This window comes from Ornithodoros turicata, chromosome 1 (genome assembly GCF_037126465.1).
Source record: "Ornithodoros turicata isolate Travis chromosome 1, ASM3712646v1, whole genome shotgun sequence".
Classification (NCBI taxonomy): Eukaryota; Metazoa; Arthropoda; class Arachnida; order Ixodida; family Argasidae; genus Ornithodoros; species Ornithodoros turicata.
Window position 1 is genome coordinate 170,509,374 of NC_088201.1, and position 26,690 is coordinate 170,536,063.

At 44.6% G+C, this 26,690-nt stretch overlaps 1 protein-coding gene across 2 annotated transcripts in view; it reads left to right on the forward strand.

Moving 5' to 3' along the window:
- The first annotated feature begins 2,650 nt into the window (after window positions 1-2,650).
- The window catches only part of LOC135378790 (uncharacterized), a 175,985-nt gene continuing 151,945 nt past the window's right edge, over window positions 2,651-26,690 (forward strand). Inside the window, exons 1-3 of one of the 2 annotated variants that reach the window (XM_064611873.1) lie at window positions 2,651-2,707; window positions 2,871-2,960; window positions 16,094-16,247. The gene's annotated coding sequence lies outside the window, so the exon portion shown is untranslated. Of the gene's footprint in view, window positions 2,708-2,848; window positions 2,961-16,093; window positions 16,248-26,690 lie in introns of those variants that run through there. The other variant, XM_064611874.1, reaches the window with a different exon arrangement.

A 26,690-nucleotide genomic window follows, 5' to 3' on the forward strand; every position in this document is an offset into this window, starting at 1 on the left:
GACAAGTATGAAGGCGCGTACACGTCACAGTGCCCGGTCGGGCGCAATACGGCTGCGCCCATGCGTGTTTCGGTATGATTTTTTTTTTATTTGCGTGATGATGTACCGAAAGGCGTATTCTTGTGAGTTCGATGTGAACTTTCAGGGTATCATAACCTTTCGATTATTTAGGATATCGGCGTAGCTGCTCTCACCAAAAAGCGAACGCATCAGGGCTTTGCCGGACTAATTTGTGCACTGACGTCCTTTCCGCATCTCTCTTTTTCGTTGCAGATGGAGCATATACATTGGACGGATGATTAAATGAGTGGACAAAAAAGTGCAGTATGATGTCCGGATCAAGTCTGGATTTAAGTTTATTCGCGTAAACCAAATCACTTTAAATCCGGATTTATTTTCCGCTCTCTAAATCAGATCCCTTTTTAAATCCAGATTTTTCAAATCCCATACAAATCCGGAAGAGTAACTAACACTGCTGAAAATAATGGTACGGCTGGGAGCAATGTTTATACCTCTCCCACATTGCTACCGCCCTCGGAACAGCTGTGGAATTGTTTCAGAATACCGCAGTTTTCGAAGCACGGATTTTTCCACAGGATACCTAATTATACTAACACGAATTCCTAACAGTTGCGTATATAACTAAGAAAAGGAGGCAAAACATGGAAGACATCTACTTCGGTGGAGCTTAAAGTAGCACAGAAGTCACTTTTAACACCCAGTTTTCTTCCTATACAGCTGTTAAGTAGGCCAGTAAGATGCACCATGCGAAGTAATTTACACCACAGAGTAATAATTATCGCAGAAATTGAATTTAAAATACGCCTCAAAAAGCGACCGTGCGCAACGGTGGTGAAGAGCAGTACCAGCCTGTGATCTGCTTGGAACCTCGCGCTGACGCTATAAGGAGAATGCTCGCCGATTGGCCTAGATAAATGTTGTCTGCTCCTCCGCTGTTGTCTGCTACTCGGCTGTTCGGGGTTCTGATAAAGCCTTTCTCCTTGCTCGGTAATGCTTCGGCCGCTCCTTCTATCCCCAATTCTCCGGGAGAACTGGCAAAAAACAGGTTTACGGCGGCAGAGGGACAAGGCGCTGACCCCCACTGACCGGCGAACCAGAACGAGTTCTCCTTATACCGTCATCGGTGACGTGGCATCATACCTCCTCATCCTCGTTATAGCTGGAGTGAACGCGCGGAGCTATGTTTATGTGATTTTTTTTTTTTTCTGGGAAGCAAATTGCACACATCAAAACCTTTCGCGCTATTCGGTATAATGACACACACACTTTCATCAGATGTCTTAATCTGAATTTTTTTTTGATGGCCCTCTGTACTCCTTTAATGTGCATATACTGCAGTAAAAAGAAATGGGAACTTGATTCTTGTGCGAATATCGTGCTGCGGAAAACGCATGCAGTGCTTATATTACTTCCTTGTCGCTGGCCCTGGTATGGTACACCTTGATACATTTCTTCTTACGTAACGAATGCAAAGACTTATGTGAGATAAAGAGATGGGAGAGGAGCATAATGATACAGCACTTGGTGGGGAGTTGGAAGGATAAGATATAGGTCCTAGCGCTTTTTTTTTATATTTTCGCGCATGAAGTATAGGCCGCAAATTGACGTAACCAGAGTACAAAACCCTCTTTGCAGTGTTCTGACAGTTCTGACTCCAGCGTGTAATGGCTTATCCAGTTCAACATTGACTGAGCAGTGTACAACTAATATGGTCAGGAAGCCGGCTGGAGTTGGAATTTGGTTTATGAATTCCAATTGGGCAGCCCAGTTGGTACTGAAGTGTCCAGTTGGTCCCCATTGGTTTTTGTATTGGTCTAGTTGATTCCAATTTCAGCTTCCAATTGGACCTTGACTTTCCAATTGGCTGTCCAACTGGAGTCCAAGGAGCCAGTTGGACTTCCTCCCAATTGGTTTTAAAATTTCCAACTGGACATCCAGTTGGAATTAAAAAATCCAATTGGCTTTCGTGTTGGTCCAGTTGAGTCCTATTGGTACCAATTCAAATTTCCAATTGGACCCATTCCTTTTTTTTGACTGGGAATCGTTTATCCTATGAAGAGTCGCCGAGCTTTTCTCAGTGGGCTAGTCGCCGAATATTGAGGAGAATTGAATTTAGTGGCAGGACAGTTAGTTAGTTACACAGTATAACACAGGCAGACGGAGCCGGGGCAAGTGTTGCGCCGTACAATCGCGCAGGCATGTACGTCACTCATGCACATAGGCTGAATTTCATGATAAATTATGTAAATCCATATAAAAAATGTTTGCGGAAAAGCGTGATTCAATTCAAATCTCTAAGCAAGCGTAGGATTCAATCCAAATCCAAATTTCCGAGCAAAAGTGTGATACAGGCCAAATCCAAATCATGTTCATAATCAAGCTGCCGACCAAATCCAAACCAAATATGGCAGTCTCTTTTGTGGATTTGAAATTCCGGATTTCATTTAAATCTGGAATTTCAAATCCCGAGCACTGGTATGGTGGGTGAACTGCTCCAAGTCATTGACATGAATCAGCATCGTTATCGCCATCGTCAAGGATCGAGGCTTGGATCGGGATGTACTTAACGCTATGCAGTCGACACTATCTCACGTGGTTTTGTGTTTCACTTTTGTGTAGGGCTTTGTTAGCGAGTGCCCATAATAAGGAAGGAAGGCCCGTGCTTCCATTGTGAAATGATAATGCGGTGAGCATTTTGAGGTCCCTTTTCGTTCCAGCACAAGAAGGAAAAACTGTCAGTGCGACTGTACAGTGCCACGGAAGTGACATTGTCATATTTTTGCAGTGTTCCATGTGGTAGCACGGAAATGTTCCAGAAGTGCACCAATCAAACGTTTCTCTTCTTGTAGAAGAAATGGTTGCAAGGGGATTCCAACCCCACCACGGAAGAACATAGGACCACCAAATAGTCTATTGTACGAGGAAACCGTCAAAAAGAGGTGAGTTATCGGGCTTGTTTTGGTTACTACGGGTGCGTGACAGCTATCCATGAAAATCTGCGAAGCAGGCAACACTACTACGATACTGACAAAAGATTCCTCTTGCATTGATACTTGTCAGGTCGCTTTCCAGGTGTCATCTCTTTCTTTGTATTAGGAATATCATAGAAGACGCATGTCATGAGTGGTTGAATTGAGCGCATGCAGAATACGGAACATTTTGATTTTGCTGCTATTTCCTCTTGAAACCCGAATGCACGAAATAAATGCCAGAGTTGTTTCATGCTGATATAGATAGACGATGTAGGTAGCATGGACCTGACTAGCTCCTCCGTTTTACCGTGCTTAACGATGAAAGATGAAAGTCACTGAAAAGGTAGCCAGCTGTAGGAGTCGAACCCACATCTTCTGAACTGCTGGTCCAGGGCTCTACTAAGCTAACACGCCTTCTCAGCAACTTCCAGGGTGCGTCATCTGAAGGGACAAACCAACCACTGTCTCTCACTCATCCTCCTTTCACTCTTACATTTTTGCTCACTCATACACACATTCGTACGATGGGATCGGCGCAGGCGGCACCTGTTGAACATGGGAGAACTGATGTTCTGAGGCTGGAACAACATTGAAGGGACAAATACATGCAAAGCCACAATTTGCCTACGAAATTAACGATGAAAGATGAAAGTCACTGAAAAGGTTGGTAGAGCCCTGGACCGGCAATCCAGAAGATGTGGGTTCGAGTCCTACAGCTGGCTAACCTTTTCAGGGACTTTCATCTTTCATTGTTGATTTCTTAAGCAAATTGAGGCTTTGTATGTATTTCTCCCTTCTATGTTGTTCCAGCCTCAGAACATCACTTCTCTCATGTTTACCGTGCTTGTTTGGCAAACCATGTTTTGAAGCCAGGAGAATAACAGTGTGCAACTGAAGGTGCCCGTTTAGTGCATGGCTAGACTCCTCGCATGTGATATACATGAATATAAGGGCAGGTTGACACAAGGGACTGGACCAGGGGGGGAAGTCTGCTTTGGCACGGTGGAGTCACGTGGACAGAGGAGCACTGGTCCCAGCCGAGCATTCACACAGGATGATGCATAGGGGAGGATAGGTCTGTCTCCAACAACACTCATCAGGCTGTGTGAAAGAGTCAGGAGTTCGCTCACTTTCCTGCACTGTGGTAGAACAGAAAAATATGCACGTTTTGTATGTTGCGGTACATTTTATCTCAAACATTCCACAGTGCAGGAAACCACAACACCAGCAAAAATAGAAAAGAAACTCCCATTGATGGCTGCTAACTACTTCTACGGTAGTTTAACTATAACTACTAACTACTTCGGGATGGAGTTGTTTAACTAGTAGTTCAACTACTTTTCAGGGGAGGTAGTTACAACTACTTCTTTAACTACTGCTATGTATTTTAACTACATCTATAACTACTTAACGTTGTCCATCAACACCAATCCCATTCTATGGCGTTCTTGGACACCTAAATATAAATCACAAGCAGTGATAAAAGTGAAGATTTAGTACGCATGCACGGCACAATTGCTCTTCACCTCCGTTCTCATCAAACAAGTATCTCAAGGCAAAAGTCGGAAGCACAATCGTGCCGTAAAGCTTGCGGTAAAATCAGAAGTAGTTGATGCCTGCAGTAACCTAACTACTGTAGTTAACTACTCAAAATATAGTTTAACTAGTAGTTGCCACTACATTTCTGCGAGTAGTTTAACTACATGTAGTTAACTACTGGCCATCACTGGAAACTACTAGTGTTGATGAGAACATTAAATCTCGGGCCGCACTGAGTTTTCAGTGAAGAAAACGTACAACTGTGAGTTGTCTAGTCTGGGCATGTACTAGAAGCTATTTACGGGACAAAGTGTACATGCAAAACATGTCATAATCATAATAGTGATGATCATATGTTATATCACGGTCTCTTAATAGCTTACTGGTCGTGCAGCTCCGCCGATAAGTTGGCCTGGGGACCCACGGCTCCGCGATAGGTTTGCGGTATGAAATGTGGCTATGCGATCCGCGAATGGGACCCTGCGTGGTGTTGTTGTAAGCGTGTGTCAGCTCCAGAAATCGCCGTATTTTGACGACATGACTTGTGTGCAGCTGTGCTCATATAATGACTATAAAACTTTCTCTTTTTATGTTTCGTAGGAACTGCAACAACACGCGGGTTTATTATACTGGTCAGGGTTAGTTCTGGCAAATTGGGTCCCCCTCAAGTTGTCATTTGCAGTAGACTCGAAAATAGGTATTAGCATTTACCGTTCCAAGGAGCTAATTGCTACAGAAGGATGGTGACATCTTGCCCCCCGCTTTGCATTGCACAGATTGCTTTTCTTCCGTTTTCTTCCTCAAATTCTCCGAAGTGACGATTGCTATGTGCATCACAACTTATTGAACACATTGAGTCAGCACAAATGCACTGGGGAAGCTAATTAGCCCGTGCTATCAGCGTATTTCCATTATTTTGACCACTTTATTGCGCACTGCCCATGTGCCATAAACGCTCTAATCATCACGACAACCTTAGTCAACAATGGCTTGTGGTGTGTGTGTGTGTCACTCACCGACGCAGAAGCGAGCCTCGTGTTGAGGAAGTGGGGTGGCCCTGAAAATCAATCGCATCAACACTCCTGAAATTCAACTGTTCCACATGTATTGGCAGCTAAATAGAAGAGGCTGCAAAGACAAAACTAGAATACCTCTTCGCTCCCTCTCATGGACTATACCATGGACTATAGTCACAGCTTCAATAAGTACAACGCGTGGTTCCATAATGGCTATTACAGAAACACGGTACAAATGGACACGCTGTACCTCATTGCAGCTGAAGACTCTGCACTAAGTGTCAGTGATTCAGACTAAAAGTTGGTGATTCCGACACTTAGCCAAAAGTAGCTGCACGAGTACTGTACATATACAGCCGTCAAAGTTTCATTCGGAATAACCAAGTCGTTTTCGAGGAACTGGTCGAAACGTGCTGTAATAGCAGATGACGAAACGTGCGCTTCTCTCATGCATACGCCACGTATGACGTCGGCCTGCGGGTAAGTCGTTATCGTCACGGTAATTGTAACTTGCTGAGTCATCCCCTTTGCTCTCGAAATGGGGACGCTCAGGCTTTACCTCAGCGAGCGGAGAATGTAGTCCGAGCATCGACTGTGGGGTCTCCGATAATGTGGCGCATAATCGGATACGTGGAAGCTAAGTAACGTGTCTTCTTTCCGCCAGTATTTAATGCGTTTTTTAAATAAACACGCACTCCTTCTCCATGTACATCGTTAGCGACACTTCATTCCGAAGCATGATCAGTGTAGAACGGGGAGTGTAATGGAAGCGCGCGTAATATATTTTTTGTCGCAGCGCTACTGCGACCTCGCGCGCCGATGGCCAGCGACTTCAGATTTGTGATTGTTTGTGGGGTTGTCCTGCGACTTTTAACTCGCCTCTGAGGATTAACGTAGTTGTTCTAAACCACCATGCTTGCTGCTTCTTAGAATGTCCATTTTTCACCCGAGAACTGAAAGAAAATGTATGAGAGTTGCCGCAGTGCCTACTAACTTCTGAAAGTTGTCTGCTCACGCTGATGCACTAGCACGCGCAAAAGCAGATGATTTCTGTATCCTATCACGGACTTTCCTGCGGGGCGACATGGCCGTTCTTATTGTTGCCAACATAGATCGCGGTATGCTCTGCAATCTTTATCAATTTAGTTTGATTATTTAATAACTGTGGCGTGTTTTGTCGGATAAATTCGCAGTATTTCATTTTCAACAAAGGGCATTCGAATGGTACACTTTATGAGAGGTGCAGGGGGTAAAAGACCGTCCCTTTAAGGCATTGAGTATAGCCTTTTGCCTGTCTGGGAGCTTCTCCACAGCGGTCAGCTTTCCATGAGATGTGTTTGGTCGTGCACACTGCCTTCTGTTGAACAATCTTCCGCTGAAGGCTCGGAACTTTCTTCAGGGCAGCCAAGAGTCTTGTGTTCAACCTGTTAACTTCTGCCTTGGTGCGTATCTCTGCCTCTGTCTGGCATTGGTGATCGGAAATTAGTAAAACAGTGCCGTCGTCTGCACTGCTTATGAGGCTGATACAACACTAGTTGTCAATTTCTTGCCAGGCACGGGGTATGGCAGACTCAGCTGTTTTTTGTCATTTTCCATTTATCAGTGAACGTGTGTTCCTACCCTGCGTTGAGACACCACGTGAAGAATTTGTTCCAGCGGAGATGACACTTGAGTCACCTGCAATAAGGTCAAGTAGGCCACATTTTGATGACGTGAGCTGTGACGTTTACACCATCCGCTGACACATCCGGGGGACTCCTTGTGTGAACCCACCCTAAGGGTACCGACCGGGGTGTTTGGTTCTTCGATCGCGGCAGTGTTCACTGGTCTTGTGCAGGGAAATTTTCCTGCTGACTGAGCAGGTTGCGAAATACAGTCTATACTTGGTAATATGACCATGTCTGTTCCCGACGACTTTTGTCATGAAGTGAATTTTCATTCTGATGAGGAAGACCCAGAAAACCTCATTCCCACACACACACTTGTGTGGATCTACTACATAGTCTGAGTAGCAGAGGATTTAGTGGAAGAGAGAAAAAGTACACAAGCGAGCTGATGTAACATTGAAGTAGGAAGCATCACCTTGAGCATGAGCATCGTGAGCCTCCTGTGTACTTCGTTCTCCTCACGCTCGAGGTGATGCTTCGTACTTCGAGGATTTAGTGGTTTATCTCAGGGATGGGCCAACCGAGTCCTTGAATCCTAGGCAAGAATTTAGGAATCTTAATCCCTGTACCCAAAACAGTGAATTGAATCTTTCGAATCCCTCCAGACAATGTTTTTGTTTGCTTCTTTATAAAATTGGTGCATACTGAGCAGTGGCATAGCCAGACTTCCAATGTGGGAGGGGTTCGATGCAACCCCCCCTGATCCTGGGTACGCCCACACACTCATCCTTGTGCACACAGCGAGTTGAGAGACGAAAATATTGAATATTTGAACATTTAATAATGCGTTTACATATGGGGTACCATGAGCTGTGAGATTTGAAGTGGTTAGGAAGGCATCGTAGAGTGTGAAAAAACAATGCGCAAGTTTCCAGCGATAATGATTCACAAGCAGAGGTGGGCATTTGTCCTCACGAGCCGCGCCCTCACCTTGATTTTCTGGCAGAAGAATTTTCCTCACCTCACCACGATTTTTGTTGAAAATTTTTCCTCACCTCACCTCAGGGCGGCACCAACTTGCCGTCTGAGTGTCGCGCTGTTATAAGATATCGGCAATCGTGTGTTCCATAAACTTTTGTCCCAAGCTATAGCCCCCTTCAACAACACAGCACACTAGGGAAGCTAGCGATCTTGTACAATATCAGTCGCACACCTGTAACACCATTAGGCGTTGACATCTTGACGTGAGGCCATAAGCGTAGACTACGGGGGTGCAGAGGGGCTCGTGCCCCCCCCCTAGGCTGCTCCATGGGGGCCAGAGCCCTCTCCGGACCAGGGCTAGGGGGTTGAAGAAAGAAGATTTAAATGGAAGGCATGGTTCTACAGAGCCTATATTTCAGTGGAAATGCACATTTTTCCTGTATGCTATTTCAGTTGTGTGCACAGCAAAACCAAATTTTAGCACTGTACCCAGGGATTTGTGCAGTTCTACCTTGACAGTAAGGTTGCTTCAATTGCCCTGTCTTTGGAACGGACGTCATCTTCCTTTGATGCAACGATATCAGTTCGCTGTTTCTCATCGTTATCATATTGAGTTGGTCTGCGATGGGGTGTATTCGATGTGACGTTCACAGGGATTGAAGAATCTTCGTCATTAAAGTCGCGTTGGCTTTGAGTGACTGCCAATGTAAATGCGTATATCTCAAGCGTGAGTGCATACAGGGCGCGGCACGAAACGTGTCATTTGACCATTATAAGAAAATGGCTTAATGGAAAAATATGGGGTAAACAACTTTCTTCTGGACATTCAGTTTGCCACCTACTAAAAATAGTTTCATCAATTTGCCATTGAAATAAATTGAATTTTCGAAATTGAACTCGTGAAATTGCTTAGTCAGTGTTACGTTTTTTTTGTCAGAATTAGATTGCTTGTGGCGGATTTGGCCTAATCGATCACAGAAAACGCTTCGTGGAAGGACTGTTATACCCGTAAAAGTTGCGCGAAAATTGAGGTTTAGTTGCGGGTATGCGAACGACGCACAAAGTCGGGCGTCAGATCAGCGGAGAGAGAGGAAGACAGTCCCCGCCCAGGTGAGAGACAGAAGCTGCGAAAAGAAGGAAAGATATTTCATATACCTGTTTTCATAAAAAGTTTTCATGAAGTGCGCGTTCATAAGGTTTTCCTCACCTCACCTCAAAAACTTTTCGAGAATTGTCCCTCACCTCAAATATCGTGAGGTGAGGGTAAGGAAACACTCGCCCTTGCACGCCCTCGTCAGGGTGCCCACCTCTGTTTGCAAGTAAAGAGAAAATGTTTGAGAGCATTAAACATTTTTATTTGCGAAAAACGAAACTTTCGTGCAGTAGGCTGCACTTCTTCAGGTTTGAGGACCCGCTACGAGTGGTCGAGAATATATCAAACCCAAGTCACAAAGGAGTAGAGGGCGAAGGTTGAGAAGAATACAAACAAATGAACTACAAAGGAGGTGGCTAGACAAGATGGCGTAGCACAACATATGAATGGACACAAAGTTAGATACAAAGCACAAAAATAGACCCTAAGACGTTCGGGGAATTAGGGCTCAAGGGTGAAGGGCCGAGGACACGGAGCACTTGGCTGGCAAAGAGCTTTCAGGTCCTGGGAAAATGGTGCGAGGTGCTTGGTTTACTCTTTGGGCAACGTGATGTAAAATGTGAAAAAATTGTAGTATAAAGTATGTAAAAAAAGTATTGTAGTGGGCCGCCATACACATTGATGACGTGCGCTTGCAAGGTTGTGAAATGAAATAGGATTCTCGTTTTTTTTTTCGTTTGATGTCATTATTGTAACCGGATTCCAAGGTGGTAATGTGTAGATGAGTGTTTAGCTCATCCTGGGAGGTTAAAATGTAACGCGACTGGGGTCTTACGGTTATTAAAGGTATCCGATTTCTGCCTATAGAATATTTCGCGGATAGTGTTGCGAGTTCCACCAACGTATTGTTTGTTACATAGCTTGCACACGATCGTGTAACAAAGTAATTGTGAACTTAAAATCATTAGCAGCACTAGAGATCGTGGTGGATGGAGCAATAAAATGGCAGGCTTGGCAACGAGAGGCTTTGCAGGGTGAGCAGCCAGGGTACCTTGGCTGCTTCGGGATGAAGTGAGTAGATCACGTATATTGCGTGACTTGCGCAACGTGATACCAGGGGCATCAAGGAAAATTTCTTTAAGCTTGTCGTTCCCGCGAAGTATGTTAAGGTGCCGTTTGAAGCTGAGTCTAGCGTTAGAAAGGCTCGTAGTGTCAGAAGTATCCAAGTATGCGGCTTAGGCAGACATCGGTAACTGCATGACCTTTTACGATCATCAAGCTGGAACCCCTACCCTTTATAAATTCCTTTTCTCCTCAGATTTGCGTGGGATGACCTGTGGCAGGTAGTGGGGGCTCGAGACCCCCCCTCCTACCTGCTCATACTCTGCCTCGTCCCATCTCTAGTTTATTTACGATTTATTTCTGATAGAGATCGGTCGCTTGGTTCCAGCCATGCTCATTGTGCTATCCGCATTGACGATAACCACAATGGCCACGTGACACTGTCTTTGACAGAATCCTGGTGGACAACTCATCGGACCTCATTCGCTCACTGCATCAACACCAGTCAGCCAGAACCTGAAGACGTCCCTTCAGGGGGCTATGAAGTAGTCCAAAGCATTGTTGTCAGCCGCTGCACATAGTTTTGTGCATAGTTCATTTGAACTAGGACACCTGCGTTGACACGAGCTTAACCTTTCACGTCTTTGACAGGTTGGTGACTTTCCTTTGTTTTATGGTGTAGTTCCTGGCTCTTGTAAACCAGCACGTTATTTCTGTCATTTCGCCGCCAATTGCCCCTCTAAATTAGCTGAAGTCTTCATCTTTTGTGTCGTAATTTCTCGGTTGAATATCCGCCGAATGTGATATGCGCAGACAGGGTCGTCTGGAAGGTTGTCCTTCAGTAGTTGTCTTCGCAATAAGTTTTTGTCCGCCATACACAGCGGCTCCGTGACGTTGTTGGGTGCAGTTCTTCAGACTTGCAGAGGAGCCAGTACAGAGTCCCTGCAACATTCTGTACACCAAGGGCAGCTCACACAGTATCAGTACTGTAGTTCCTCTCGATGTTGTGGATGACAAATAGTGGGGTACAGTACAAATACCAGTAACTTGTATGTGCTGTCAATCCCAGTGTACTCTGCTATTGTAGTTAAATACACAAGATGGTGGCGCGGACCTCCTTGTCAAACCTAGACTCCCAGAGTCGAGGCAGGGAGGCTGTCGTATGGTGGTCGGATGCATCCGCAAGTTTTTCAAGTTGCAAGTTCTTAATGGAGTGGCAGGAAAACGTGCCTAGCCCAGGCATGAAGACTGAGATGTTTATTATACATAGCCACTCCAGATCCAAAGACCTCCAAAACCAGTATGGCGGTTCCTTATATGCATTTTCCTCATCCCCAGATTGAGCCTATCCCACGGGACACCAAGTGATGTGCAACGGCAATTCCAAGAACTGTACACAACCGCAAGGCCCGTCACACTTAAACTATGATACAAATATATACATATACATGTGAGCAGCTCTCACTGGGCTGGGTTTCGTGTAAGACCAAATGAGGGCTGCATCCGCGGCAGATTCCCGGACTTCGGAGACTGTCGCCGAAAACTGAAACACATAGGTAGCTGGGGGAAACAAGTCACGCGAGCCAGCGGTATAATCCCTGTCTATTTGTCTGACCGCTGCGTATGTATACGGTTACAAATCACTTTAGTCTAGGCGCCAGAAACTAATGTACTCCATCGGCTTTTTATTTCCGCGGCGCATATCAGTGTGGCCCGAAATTCTCCTCCATTTGTCAGTATGTGGCACTCAGATGCTAAAGAACGATAAGAAAGCGTACAGGGTACATGAACAAGGACAAGTTGGGAAGAGAAAACAGACATTACATTCGCATATCATTGATGGGAAGCTCCCGCGGACAATGAAATCCTCCATGCTCACGGTCACCTTTTCAATTCCTAATCCCCTCCCCTAGGGAACAGGTTTACTGAATACAGAAGGAGAAAGCCCTTATGCACAAAAAGAAATGGACAGGTGCTGTCTCTTAGGTGGGTTTGTGTTGCAGCATAGACATGGATCCTTTCCTCAGCAGCATTGTATTGAACTTCCTGCCACTTTACCCTATATTTTGGGTGCTAGTGGATTTTCTTCAGCGACAGTGGGGCACCGATGGTTCTGTTTTTCTTTACAGGTATTTAGCAGTGTATGGTCCACCTGATCTGTGCCCTCTCTTGTATAAATTGCCACAGCATCTGGGAGATTATGGCCTCCATTGCAGCTGCGCCATTAAAATACTAATCAGCAGCAGCAGCAGCAGCATCTAGGAGAGCAGTTGTGTCACGTCTCTGTTTCTTCTCCTGTTCTTTGCTCCCATGGTCTTCCCCCATAGTGTTGCTGTATCGTGGTTTTTGATCAACTTTCTTACCAAAAAAAGGTAATCTTCTCACCCTACCAATAACAGGCTGCCTCCCCCACCCCCGTCTGTGTGATGTGTATTCCGCTGATTGCCATTTCTTGCTATCGTCTTGTGACCCCAGACGGTATTGAAGAATTGTGTTCTTGGGCCTAGTTTGTTGCACGCCTGTTTCAGCACGCAGATGAGCTCCCTGATACTTAAGGAGTGACTTTTTCGGGTAAATGCCTTTCTCAGATTCGGGGGGCAAAAATCGGGCACTATTTTAAAATCTGTAATTCGGGGAGAAATCGGGCGATAATTGTGCCTTGTCTTGTCTTGCCTTTCTCGTCTTGTCTATTAAGTCCTATCCTAATCTCTCTTTTTTGTTTTGCTGTTGTTGTTGTTGTTGTTTTTTGCGGGACCGTGACCTTACAGCGGTAATCCCCGAAGGCATAGACAGTGTTGACACACACGGGTGTATTGCTGGGAACAGAAGTGACCCATTGTTACATGTGTTATACGTGGCCTGTGGTGTGTTATACCTTGTGTGGTATACCTTGTTATACCTGTGTGTGCGTACATGGTGTGTTGTACCTTTGTCAGTCTTCAGTGGAAACGTCACTTGAGGATTTCACAGTGACTGGAATTCGGGGAGAAATCGGGTGCAACCCGAATTGGTCGGAGGTCAGTTCGGCGGGACAAAACCGGGAGGGATCAGGTTTAACCCGAAAAAGTCACTCCCTACTGATACTTTCTGTTACGTTGGGCTCACCTGGCACTATTGGAACTGAACACACAATGTGCACGTGGGTTCTTCTCCATCATCTTTTAGATTCGACCTGTAATCTTCTCTGCTACCTTTTGTGGGTTTACTCCGCCAAGCAGGTCGTTCAAACTGATGTGCCCCGTCAAGAACGTTTCGTCTTTGCATTTGTTGTCTGTCAGACCTTCTAGTGCTTATTTTGTTTTTGGGCCAGGAAGTGTCCTCTCTGTTCCTTTATTATTCCATCCAAGCGTGTCCAACACAGCAGCTTTAATCCACCGATTGTTTTGGCGTCCCCAATGGACAGATTTTTTTTGTTGTTGCTGTGTTCACGCGATGTTTCCTCCTGGAGCGTGCAGCGAAGAATGCATTCAGGTGCCTCACTGCACTTAGTTATGTCGATAAATAAGAAGCATGCAAGTCAGACGGCAAATGAAAGGCAGATTGCACACTGTTATGATGAGAAAATGCTGAGCACAGTTGCTGTGTTCTTGCTCTGTTGCAAAAGGGACCGGGGTCTACATGAATATCACGGGGTGGGTACTGCATTTCACGTTTTGTCCATATGTATGCACAATTTGTCAGTGAAGAACTGCTATTTCCTACTCTGTGTGCAAAAAAATTGCATCATTCTAAAACTTTCCTCCATCAACTTCACGTCGAGAACGTATTTACATAGGTTGCTGGGTTCAGAGGATTGTTTTCAAAGTTTAGTAACTATTTGATACCCTGGAGTGTAAATTCTGGGCCAGGATACTAGAATGGAGAGTAATTGCAATCTAGGGAACTACAATTACTCCCCACTTTACCCATTTTGTTGTTGGTCCTCGCTGGTGTTTGTGGTGCCGATTTTGAGCCGATGGTGGTGGCCTTTACGATTGCTAGGTTCATAAGCGTAGCGTCACCATTTAGCACACTTAGGAAAACCGCTATATAAGTAAAACATGATGTGTATGTAAAACGGATGTAAAACATATGTAAAACCATGATATAGGTGTGTTAACACAAATTGAAAGGATCAAAGCTATGTTTGCTATTTGCTACGAAAGCAGGGTGTGCACTTTTCTCTTACAATTTAACTATATGCAGAGCGTGGAATAGTGGTATGGCATCTGTTCCCAACTTCCCAGATGAAATTCTAGTTGACAGGTGCTCAGATGGTGGCAGGAGGAGAACATCTCATTTAACAGTGCAGGTCGTCGTCCTCAGTGTTAAACCATTCCAAAAATTCACCATGAGACTCGCAATCTCCCATCCTAATATGCCATAGAAAATTAAATATGACATCAAAAACAAACGTAGCACAGCTAATTTTGACTACAGCGACATTCTGATGGACGCAAGTTCATATTAGTGAACCGGTTCATGAACCACTGTAGTAATTGCCTTTCAGAGATGAACCGGAACTCAACCCTTATGGTCGAATCGGAACAAAGCCCATAGCATTTTTGCTTTGTCACTCTGGCTAAGATCCGTCACTTCACATTTTGCATAATGGTACACACTTTATTGCGTAGAGAAGGCAGATATTATGAAGTACAATGTACAGCACAACGACCAAAATGCGCAGGATGATGAGTGTTTGGCTTTCTTTTTCTTTTCCCTGCTTATTTTTCTCACTCCAGCATTACTTTGTTTGCGGTATTGCCTCATTCTCATGGTCACAGTAATGGAGGATTTTGGCAATACAGTAGAATCTCGATGATACGATCACGGATGATACGAATTTCGGGATGATACGAATTCTTTTCCGGTCTCGGCCGGAATGCCTATTCTTCCCATGTAGAGTAACGGAAAATGAACAGACACTGTCTATTTTCTTGCCTCAATTTTTAGTTTGGTTTAATTCGTTTGATACGAATTTCAGATGATACGAATGTTTTCCGCAACCCCGTGAGATTCGTATCATCGAGATTCTACTGCAACATCATCTTGTTTTCCGCACATGGAAAACTCTGTGCAAATAACAGGATCTATCGTGTCCTCGTAAATATTTGAAGGACTCAGCATTATCGGAGAAAAACACTTCGCCGCATTTCAATATGTTAATCTCATGTTTGTGTCTGTCCCCCACTCCTCCCTGCTGTCCTCTCTCCATCTGTCCACGTCTGTACGCCGCTCATAGCCCCAGTTGCTTCACGGCGCTAACGCAGAATAAAAAAAACGAATTTTGTCAAAATATTAACATTCCTAGCCGTAGAAATTCTCTTTTGCCATGCAGTTTCTCACTGAAGGCTGCAAAAAACATATCCTCATGGTCACATTTGATGCCCGTGATTGAAATGTACCGTCGGATAGTGGTCACAGAAGGTAGAGTTAGCAACTTATATTCCCGAAGGAAGCCGTATGCTGATGGGTTACGGATATGGAGCAGTAAACGAAGCAGTAAAAAATGGTCATTGTAACGTTCACCCTTCGCACGTTGCTTGCAAGAGTTCTTCAGACATTCTTGCACAGTCAGCTTCTGCTTCTCTGACTTCAGGTTCTTCATTGCGTGTCGTATCTCACGTAACTCCGGAGCTTTTATTTTCTCCCTGCAGCCCTTGAGCTCAGCCTTTAAGTCTTATCTCTTTTTTTTACCCACACTTTTGACTTTGCCTTTTGAAGTATTTACAACTTTTTAGATGGACTCGGAGGGATCCTTGCTTGTTTACTCGTGCTCTGCAAAGCCTTTCTCTTTACAGAAATGCTCAATTGTCTTTGCAGGAGTTCCTGCAGTTACTCAGAAGGAGTCGCAGAAAGGATCCATCTTTTATATATGCTATACACTGGTGGTGCCTCCATCATCCCAAGTCATCAGTCAACGCACACTCTGGGCCACTTTGGAACTTGTTAGACGACGGTCGAGCTTTACATGCAAGTACGTAGTCTACTGCCCTTAGTAACCCGGAAAACCTGATTTGATCTCGCATATGTGTTGATCCTGTGGGCAGTTCACTCAAGGCAGTATCCTTCCTCATGATGAACACCTTTACAGGATTTGTTGCGTCACCTGCCTCTCCACTACATTGACACGCTGTCACTAGCTAGAAACAATTTCACAAATGAAACTTTGTCATGCCTGCCAACTCTCCCGAATTTTTTTTAGTCTCCCGATTGTACGGACGTGCCCTCCAATCTCCCGGAACATTGGGGCCTCGGTCTTTTCTTTCCTTATTTTCTTTTAAATGCTGCGCAAATACATTCCTGAGGAATTAGATAGCCCGTAACGTGTGTCACGGCATGAACATTCATGGCTGGAGGTCGCGGAAGATCGCATGTTTCATGGTGTCAGTGTTTCTCGTGAGGATGTGCTACTGTCCTGTCGTCAGTCCAGCCTCGTACGATAGTTTCGTCTCTTCCGATGGCGCTCTCCAAACAGAAGAAATACCTGCACGTGTCCCTCACACGTGCCAAGTACCCTTGCACATGTTTTCTGGTTGAGTACAACCTGCCGCAGAGCGTAAGCGACCACGTGTGACCGCTGTTCGGGAAGATGTTCCCAAAATGTGACGAAGCGGACGACAGGACGGACGAAGACTGCTGCCATCATGGGTGAAATGGCTGCGCCAAATGCAATGTGGGAGAGCCTGAGATGACGAATCTTGCAGTTGACGGAAGCAACGATAGTGCATCGCAGCCCCACCCAATAGTGGGTACTTACGACGTAGAGGAATCGCAATACAGTGGCAATGCTATTTGGAGTGCACAAGATTAATGCCCTTTCCCCAAATTTTGAGTATGTCAGATTGGCAGGTATGCTTTGTTTACACCACATGTGTCCATGTGATGGGAACTCCACGAAGGGTGAGGCATTGCAACACCAGATTGTCTACCAAACTGGAAAACCAGGAATTGTCATTTCATTTTGATGCAACTGGAAAAACAAGGGAATCTTCAAGGAATCTGCAAAAAAGCAGCTGAAGTCGGGGAAAGTCGCAGACAAGTGCTATGATGATGCGCAGAGAATTGCGAGTGTCAATCAGGTTGAGAGGTCATGCCGCAGCAACATTGCTGCGAGTGGGCAGTTCAAGCTCAGAGGCAGAAAAGTAGGGCAGCTTCACTAATACTCAACAATTGGTTTGTGTTATGAGGGCTCTGCATCAAAACGTAACGGCAGGCACCTCAATCCATTTTGTTTTGGTCAGGTAATTCGCTTGAAATACAGTTAAACCTCTATGTAACGAAGTCGGTAAACACGTCGCAAAACTTCGCTATATGGAGAACTTCGTTATAGAGAACGTTAGCTAAATTTCGGTGGTGGTTACTACAGTTAAGTAGCCTGAAGTTCCCGGGAATATAACGCACGAAAAACAAGACTATGGAAGAGAAAGAAGCAATTTATTTGGCTCAGAAATAGTCAGTTACTCGCTTTTGCACAGTCTTGAAGAACGTCTGTGTCACAGACCGTTCATAGTTTGCCAGCGCCGCCAGAGCGCCCTCCTGGTCCTTGTACGATGCCGCGTATCGTCGAAGCACGTCAATAGAGTCGAGCACCTCCCTAACAGATGGCACACATATGTCCTCTTCAGTGTCGCTCTCGCTGTCCTCGTGTGTATCCTTACGCAGACTGGTGACGATGTCGGCCTCAGTAAGCTCCTCTGTGCATACTGCCGTTGAGTCGGCGTCCAAAAAGTCCTCCAGTGCAACATCATTCGGCACCCCACCTTGTTCTCGAAGTTCTTCCCATCGCTGGAGCACAGCGAGCGCGTCCGTGGCTTCAGTTCTCTTTGGCCTTCAGGATCGTTGACAAAGAATTCGCCGGGATTCCGAACCTCGCAGCTACGTCTTTTTACTTTTCACCCTTGGCGACTGCCTTGATGATCTGCACCTTGGCATCTACGGACAACGATTTCCGCTTGAGCACGTTTGCCGTGGCGTCCACTTTACCCGCTTACACGCGGAACCAAAAAAAGTGACAACTGACCGGCGGTTGTAAACTGTAGGAAGAGAGGAGGGGCCTCCTTCCTTCTCATTCGTCGAACGCTGGTTGCGCGCGCCGGTCACCGAGCCCCCGGCGCCCTCCTCTCACCAACTCTCCTTTGTACAGGCTTCTCCAACACAAAGAGCGACCTGAATATGATGCCTCCGGCACCCCGGATGGCCCTGAATTCCAGAAAGTTCAGAACGTCGCACTATTTCCGAGAATCGGAGCGGTGTTCAGCGTGCGCGGAACTTCGTAACACTGAGAACACGGGCAAACGCACTTCGCTGTACGGAAAATCCAAATACATGGGCTTCAATGGGACAAATGTACAAGCATTTGAAAAAGTTCGCTAAATAGAGAAATTCGCAGCATGGAGAGTTCGCTATAGGAAGGTTTAACTGTAGTCTGCTAAAACCTGGAAAAGTCAGAGAATTTGAAGGCTGCAATTGGTAGACACCCTGTAAAGGCAGTTTCCTTCCTGATGATGAACACATTTACGGTATTTATGTTACCCGCCTGTAACATCCACCCGTCTTTCAGCTATGTCCACACACTGTCACTAAGTAGCGACAATTTCGAGAATGCAACTTTCTTTACACCAAATGCGTCATCCGGTGGAAACCCCACAAAGAGCCTGGTATTGTAGTGTTCTGAAGTTGCTCAAACATGTTTTTATTCGTGCCTTCTTTGGTGAATTGGTGTGCTTCATCATGGGGAATATTCGACTATCCTTTACTTTGCTGACCAAGAGCGAGGGAGGCTCCACCCCCAAAAGGCGCGCCAATAGGAGGACTCGGGAGGCGGAGCGCTGCGGCCTCTGCTCGTGCCTAACAGATGGTGCATCGGTAGCGCTCGCCTCGGAGTATGTGAGCCGCTGTTGTCTGCTTCTTCCGGTAGAGCTACGACCTTGAAGCCTCTGCTCTCGCGTAAGAGATGACGCAACATTGGCGCTCGGTAAGGGCACGTGTGGTCACCATAACTTTGAGCCTCGACCTTGAGACTGGCCGGTAACCTAAATTCCGATGACGCGGCGATAGCAAACCATAGTGCGTAGTTTTGATGATTATGCCTCATGGATATGTCATTACATTACCAAATTTGTGGCGAGTTCGACGTTTCGCTCCGCTCTTTTGCGTAAACATTGTCTTAGCTCATGAAAAATTAAAGAAATGTTTGTTCTACTCCTCGCACTGAAATAAATCATTTCAAATAATTGAACCTCTGTATGCAATAAGGGGATAAGTCGAAAAATCCCAAAATGAGAAAATGGGCCTGATATGATTGTCCGTCCCATTGACACACATGCATTTCCGTTTTTTTTACCATGCTGTAGCGGGCCAACAAATCGCAATAAGGTCTTAAGTTTTCATTGGCAGGTGCATACTGGTATGTAGATGTCATTGCAACAAAAATAGTAAAAAGAGGATAAGTCGACTTATCCCCTTATTGCATACAGAGGTTCAATTGTACTGTGTGTTTCTTTTCACGCTTTTTTTTTCCTTTTTGTAAGTAGTTACACAAGTATACTGTGTAGTTTTGACGATTATGCTTCATGAATGTGTCATTATTACATTACTAAATTTTTTGGCCAGTTCGACATTTCGCTCCGTTCTTATGCGTGAACATTGCCTCAGCTCATGGAAAAGGAGAGAAATGTTGCTGCTTTTGTTCTACTCCTGGCACTGAAATAAATCATTTAAAATAATTGTACTGTGTGTCTCTTTTTTTTTTTAAGTAGTTATGCAAGTATGTAAAAGGGAAAGAAATGTTGCTGCTTGTTCTACTCCTTTTACTGAAATAAATCATTTGAAATAATTGTACTGTGTGTGTCTTTTTTGTTTTGTAAATAGTTACAGAAGAAACTGTTTCGTTTTTGTAAGGGATTCCGGGATCGAACGTCGTTTGGTCGAAAGCTGTCGCGGAACATTTGGACGACAGTCATTTAATCGAACACCGTTTGACCGAAACGGCAGCGGTCATGAAACAGAACACACAGACAACGTGACAAGATTAAGAAGCAATTCCCCAAGGCCCTGATACCTTCTGCATATTTCCTGCAGATATGTTGGAAAAACGCAGCGAACCACATGTCTCACGTTAGCGTGGGCGTAGGAAAAAATTGTCCCAGTTTGCAGAGCATTTTACCAAATGAAATGTTTGGGCGTACTTTTAGCAATACGCTGAGACAGTATCAGCCACGAGGACATGAGAGTGGAGCTAAACGTCTAATTTTACTTTCAAAGCTCCTGCAAACGCAATTTCAGCAAATGCATATAAATAGCGAAAAAAAAAGGCACATCATCGGATCGCCTTCTGGATGCGAAATGTGTTTATGGGCGAGCGGATGACACAGAGTGAAATATTCCTTGGAATAACAGCATTTAGAACTGAAGCTTTCTTTTGTTGTTTTCTACTTTTTTGTTTCATCAACGCTCCAAGCGAACGAATAAAAGAATCGATCGAACGACTGCTGCCGTCTCGATCAAACGGTGTTTGATCAAATGCCTTTCGACCAAATGTCCCGCGTTCGATCAAACAGCTTTCGACCAAAACGACGTTCGATCAAATGTCCCGGAACCCTTACAAAAAAGACACACACACAGTACAATTATTTTCTTCCGTAACTACTTACAAAAAGGGAAAAAAAGAAAGAGTAATTATTTCAAAGGATTTAGTTCAGTGTGAGGAGTAGAACAAGCAGCAACATTTCTGTCCTTTGCGTAACTACTTACAAAAAGAAAAAAGAAACACAGTCCAATTATTTTAAATGATTTATTTCAGTGCGAGGAGTAGAACAAATATTTCTTTCATTTTTCATGAGCTGAGACAATGTTTATACGCAAAAGAGCGGAGCGAAACGTCCAACTGGCCACAAATTTGGTAATGTAATGACATATTCATGAAGCATAATCATCAAAACTACGCACTATGGTTTGCTATCGCCGCATCATCGGAATTTAGGTTACCGGCCAGTCTCAAGGTCGAGGCTCAAAGTTCTGGTGACCACACGTGCCCTTACCGAGCGCCAATGTTGCGCCATCTCTTATGCGAGAGCAGAGGCTTCAAGGTCGTAGCTCTACCGGAAGAAGCAGACTACAGTGGCTCACATATCCCGAACCGAGCGCTACCGATGCACCATCTATTAGGCAAGAACAGAGGCCACAGCGCTCCGCCTCCCGAGTCCTCCTATTGGCGCGCCATTTGGGGGCGGAGCCTCCTTTGCTCTTGGTCAGCAAAGTCAAGGATAGTCGAACATTCCACCCCTTGCTCAAAGTATCACAAGCTGTGTCAAAGTGGTCACTAGAGTTAGACAATCTTTTTTTGTTTTTTGACTCTCCAGAACATGAAGTAAATGCAAAGAGGTGCTTCCAAGAACACTTCCTTTCTTTCGGAAGCGTTTTGCTTAAGTAAGCAGGGCAGTTGTCAAAAATTGTCAGTACAGTGTCCGCCATTGGTGAAAGCCTTTTTTCCTCTTTCGTTTAAGATCACCTGCAGATTGTACAGCTTGGGACAAGAGTTTACGAAGCATCAGGGTGTCGCATTTCTCCATTGGAGCGACACCCTAGCACCAAACAGGAGTGGGCACACATACTGAGATGTGCACAGAACAGTCAGACACCCATTTCTTATTCGACAGCTTCATGCTGGCCAACCGGGGGCCACACCGATGAAGAACTATGCCAGGGCCAAGCTGTACACTTTTGTATTGGGTGTGCGTATAAGGCTTGGCTTGAAATGCAAAGTACAGGTGCAGTCACCCACCAGCAGGACGCAATCTTTCCTTTAAATTAATCTCCTCCATTCTTTAGGTGGAGCAGGATCAGATGGTGCTTGGAATTGAGACACACTAAAAGCGATAAAAATCCTGAGTGCAAGGGATGACAAAGGGATGACGCAGATGAAGCACTGAGCTGACAAACATCTTTACCGACAACACGGGAGCTTATATACTCAGGTCTGGCCACATGCCCCCACTCCAATTCGTAAATCAAGACACCTTTTCCCAACAACTGCCAACTCCTGAGCTTTAATTCGGCCCCAAAAGTTTGAACACCATCCCACATCCTTACGCCACTTCACAATGGGGGAAAAAAATGTGAATGATCAAGAACGACAAGCAAAATGCGTGCTCTTCCTGGCAATGCCATGGGGTAGCGCCCTTGGTGGCTGTGGCGGTAAGTGACAAACTAGGGTATAAGGGGAAGGCGGAAATGCGCTAATGACGCTTGTCTTGGCACGTGATACTTGGTCAACTGAGGAAATGCGCTTGCAAGCCAGGAGAGAAGCCTCCTTTCATTTCTTCCACCGTACTAAAGAACCCCCACACAGTGCGATACCAGTACACGTTATCGGACCCTTTACACACAGTCAAGCCTTTCTCCACTGCACAGTAATTTCTGTCATAGCCCGGTAGTGAAAGAAACAAAAAAGATGTTCTCACTAGTCACATATGAAGCATCGTGAAACACTTAACTTGGGGCAAAATGCATCTCGGGAGTTGAGGATATTCTCAAGCATTCAGGGGTATATGGTCATGATGGAATCCAAAATGGTGATATCTGTGCAAATCGAGAGAATTAATCATGAAAATCAATGGAATGCTGGTGCTTGTGCATCTACATGGTGTCTCGCCTAACATTTTGTAAAATTCAGTGAAAAAGAAATATGATGTCGACATTCTCTCTCTTCTCAGCAAACTTTGACCACCCCTTAAGACCACGTTGATCGGTGTTCCGTCGCAGTAAATCAGATCATCTGTTCCTAGCTACCACCTGTGGACAGTGCACCCTGAGTCTGCATTTTTCTTTACTTCACTTGGATGGCTGCTGCTTCAGCAGCAAGGGCTTTTGTTTCAGTAGTCTCAAAAGTTTGTTTCAGTGAGCAGACCCTGCTGTAACCATAACAACAAACTAGATTACCTTACCCCAATCCTGTGCACTGCCAACTCCACCTAGAAGGGACTGTGCAGTGCGTATCTGCGGGACTGTGTTGCGGGCTTGTTTTTTCAGTCCCGATGTAACTATTTAAAAAAAAAGTATCATTAATTAAATTTATCTTATTTAAGGCCCGCTTAATGCCCCCTCTCCCTCTTTCACTACGTGGTCACACACAGTCAGAATTTGTCTGCTACCATGATTCGCCATTCCGCGAATTCATGAACTCTCAAATGATTTCAGACAAATACACTCAGTCTTTCGGTGACAGCATGACAACCGGTATCCCGTGTCGGGATGGACCATTATAAGCGGTATTCCTATATGTCATGTTCTGTGGGAAGAATATTGGGGGTCGGGGAAAAGACACGTCATAAGCGGTTGCGTTATAAGTGGTCCCCACTGTATTTGATTTAAATCCATTTTTGTTATTTAAATCCGCCTCACGTATTTGACGTTTCCGTCATAACAAATCCAGTGGACTCCTCTTAGACGGGACTCCAAGGGAATGGAAGTATTGTTCCATTTATCGGAAGGTTCATTTAAGCAAAGTACACAGATTTCATGAAATGCAACTTTATTTCAAGATAATCAACTTCTACTACTGTAGGTAGCGAGGAAAAAAAGAGTTAACAGCTGTTCACTTCGCATTTTTCGATTTGTTTACAAATATGCCTGCATGCCTGAGACTTGGAAAAAATTTCATGCGCATCTCAATCGTCTACAATGAGGCTTATCTTTCTGTCCTGCCAGGCAAAATGCGCATCCTCTTCCCGCGTCCAGGTTTCCGATATTACCTGTCACTATCATGTGGCATAATCCACATCACCTTTCAACGCACGGCCTGCTGTGATGACATCGTTGACTTTGGCATATCAAATTTCACGGTTTCTATTTTCGATTTGCTCTCGCAATCATGTCCCCAAATTTTACGCAACATTGATGCAAGCGAAACCCCTTCATGTGGCTGTTTCTTGATACACTTCATGAAGACACATGTGGATGCGTGCTAGAGCTTAAGCCTAACATTATATGAGTGAGTGATGGATTGCATTGCACGGGCTACGACTTCCGCCCGGGTTGTCAGACGTGAATGGTAATCTTCCAGGTTCGGCGGCATCTCGGTACCTCCACTTTGTTGATTAATAATAATAATTGGGGGTTTACGTCGGGAGACAACTGAGATCACCACTTTGTTCCATTTACCTGAAGTGCGTAAAACGAGTTGTTTCAATTATCCGAAGATTTTTATCATTGCATATATAGGAAACCAACCAAAGGTGACCCTATTGTTCCGTTTGTCCGTAATTTCCCCTTAACCGAGTTTCGTTTAGTGGGAGTTCACTGTAGTATGATCACAATCCAGGAATAAATACACACATAGCATGATGAAATGTCTGACAGGGAAATGCAGTGCGACAGGGGCAGCTCAAAGGCAGCAGGCAGAAGAAAGACAAGAATGGGACACGCTTATTCGTTGTTATATACCGTTCATTGGTAGCTCGATTGCGCTACTGCATGTAATGTGGCCAGCTATCAGTCAGTTCGGTTGCTGTAATTTTCACACCATAGTTTCTGAATACTTTTGGATTGGTGGGGTTGCTGGTGTCCTGCCCTACGCTTCTCTCCTTTTTAATTTTTATTTATACTACAAGCTTTGCAGAGGCATGCGTAGCAGGAGGGCATAATATACAGTACATCATTACACTTCAACATTACACTAAGACGCTGAGGAAAGAAAAGGGTTACAAAGAAGAAAAGGCAGTCGATTAGGATATGCAATACGGTAACTTATACAATAACAATATACAACAATAACAGCAATACAACTACAACAACAACAGCAACAATACAAAAACTAAACGGCAGTAATGGCCAGTAGTTAACTACATGTAGTTAAACCACCAGTTAAACTACCTGATTGTAGTTATAAAGTAGTTATGAACTACTTGCAGCAATGTAGTGTGCAACTACTAGTTAAACTACTATTTCGAGTAGTTAACTACAGTAGTTACGTTACTGCATGCGCCAACTACTTCCGGTTTTGCCGCAAGCTTTACGGCACAATTGTGCTTCCGACTTTTAACTTGAGCTACTTGTTTCATGAGAACGGAGGTGCAGAGCAATTGTGCCGTGCATGTGTACTCAATCTTCACTTTTATCACTGCTCATGATTCATATTTAGGTGTCCAAGAACACTGTAGAATGGGATTGGTGTTGATGGACAACATTAAGTAGTTAGAGATGTAGTTAAAATACATTGCAGTAGGTAAAGAAGTAGTTTTAACTACCTCTCCTAAAAAGTAGTCGAACTACTAGTTTAACTACTCCATCACGAAGTAGTTATAGTTAAACTACTGTAGAAGTAGTTAGTGGCCACCACTGCTAAACGGGACTTATGTGTCCTCATAATGGAGTGATACATAATGTGACTCAAGTTTACGCCGAAAATCACTTGCATTGGGGGTGCTCACGATATGATCTGGTAAAGTATTCCATTCGTTAACTGCTCGTATCAAGAAGGAACACCTGAACACATCAACTCTAGCAAACGGGAGCTTAATATGCATAGAGTGCCTTGTACGAGACGGTCCCATACGCAACAATGTGCTGTCTGTGAAGTCCACTAGGAGTTCATTATAAAGACATTGCCTAAAGACCTTGAGACGTTGTATTTTAGTTCTGACGTCTAACGGTTCCAATTTTAAATTTACGCATAATGCCGAAGAAGAGTCAGTCCTACAATACCTCACACACACAAACCTCACCATCCTATTTTGTATCATTTGCATTGTCTTAATTTTTGTTACCTTATAAGGGAACCACACGACCGCCGCGTAATCAATAATACGAAGTATTAAGGACTAGTAAGCCAATAGTTTTGTTTTCTGTGTGGTGTCCTTCAATGTCCTACATAATGTGTGCAAACAATACTGGGTTTTCTTCGCAACATATTTTATGTGGGCGTCCCAACTTAGTCTAGAATCACTGTAAACCCCTAAATACTTGCACTCACTAACTCGTTTTTTGTCATGTTGTATTATTTTCAAGCAGAACATACAATAAAGGGGAAGTGATTTAAATAATAAAACATAGAGGTCGTTGTAATCTCAGTTATAATCGCTTTAAATCGCATAATCAACCTTATGCTGTGACATGCAAGCTTGTAACTGAGCTGAGCACAGAGCTTGTAAGGGGTACTGCTCGTAACATGTCGAACCAACCGTATCCATTGTGGTGGGTCACATGTTGAGGACCTCCTCTTTGCTAGCTTGATGTCTAGTTATTATGGGAGTTGTGTGGTTGTAACCTGTTGTCGCATGTTCCACACACAAGCTGATTACCTTATTGTCTTGCTCAGTATGGCTCTGAAGTTGCAAGCAATTGGAAAAACAAACAAACAATTCCCTGAGCAGGCCTCAGCTCAACTAGAAGTTCACTTGCCATTTTTAATTGCTTATGG